The following is a 1440-nucleotide window of genomic DNA, read 5'->3' as shown; positions in this document are numbered from 1 at the left end:
GTAAGGAACTATGGTCATTTTTAGAGCCAAAATTTATTTATTGGCATTCTATTAGACTAGGAGTCTTACGAGCTGGATTCCAGCATTGACTTTATCCACAGATAGCTATTTTATTGTTCGTTCTCAAGATAGCCCTGTTTCTGCTTTGTCTTTTTTGGGGGGGAGGAGTGGGGAGAGAGAGTCATGGGGCTTCAACTCAGGGCCTAGGTGCTGTCCCTGAACTCTTTTGTTCAAGTCTAGCTGTCTACCACCTTGAGCCACAGCTCCATATCCAGTTTTTGAATGGTTACTTGGAGACAAGATTCTCACAGGGACTTTTCTGCCCAGACTGGATTCCAGCCACAATCTTTAGATCTTAGCCTCCTGAGTAGCTAGGATTACAGGCGTGAGCCACTCACATTGGTCTCAGATTTTTCTTTTAACTAAGCTAATTTGAGCTCAGTTTACTCACTACAGTGGGGAGTATTATCTCAATGAACAGTATTTTCCTGATGATTACATGGGAATAGATATTGAATCTTGCCCGGAACAGGGACTCAATGTTTAGTTACTTTTTTCTCTTTGAGTATATCAGAAAGATCCAGTCTTAGGCTTACTACTCCAATTAGGAGAGATGTTTTCCAAGTATTATTATCTATCTTACTTTTTAAATGAAAGAAGTCTTCAAGCTGGATTTGGTGGCACTTACCTTTATCCCCAGAAGTCAGAAGGATAGAGCAGTAGGATATGAAGTTTGAGGCTAGCCTAGATGGGCTACAGTGTGAGTCCCTATCTAAAACAAACAAACAAACAAATAAACACGTGTTAAAATTTTCCTATAATTTTGATTATTTTAATTGAAATTCCAATGAAAAAATAAGAAAACATTTTATACCAAATCTCCAAAAGTGAAAGTACTTTAAAATCCAAGTATTTCAAGATGTTTCTGTTGTCCTTTTAATGTTTATTCCCACTCAGAAGTTTGATTCTTTCCCTTTCTTTTCTTTTTCACCCATTGCCTAAAAGCTAATGGTAGATTTTAATTTTTAATGTATAGAAATAAGCATGGCTTTAACTTTATAGCTCCTGATCACTTGTTTGAAAATCAAGAAACTTTATTCAGTAGCAGCACAAAGTATTACTCTTGTTCCTATTTCCAGGGCCTAATGAAATGTTTGGCATATGTGAAAAAGTTACTTAAAGCAAAGCTGACATGCATTTGACTATGTTTACCAAATACTGATAACCATTACAGTACTCTTCCCACCTCCCTGGCCCCTTACATGGAATAATACATTTTCTTTCTCTGAATTCATTATTTAATAGGCCAACTCTTTTTTTTCTTATTTATTGTCAAAATGATGTACAGAGAGGTTACAGTTTCATATGTTAGAATAGGCCAACTCTTGACACATTTGAGAGCCATCTAGATCTTGGCTTGGGTTAGTAACTGTCTATACT

Source organism: Perognathus longimembris, chromosome 1 (assembly GCF_023159225.1).
Source record: "Perognathus longimembris pacificus isolate PPM17 chromosome 1, ASM2315922v1, whole genome shotgun sequence".
In the NCBI taxonomy this organism is placed as follows: domain Eukaryota; kingdom Metazoa; phylum Chordata; class Mammalia; order Rodentia; family Heteromyidae; genus Perognathus; species Perognathus longimembris.
The sequence above is the reverse complement of the archived record's forward strand: the minus strand, read 5'-3'. Positions refer to the sequence as shown.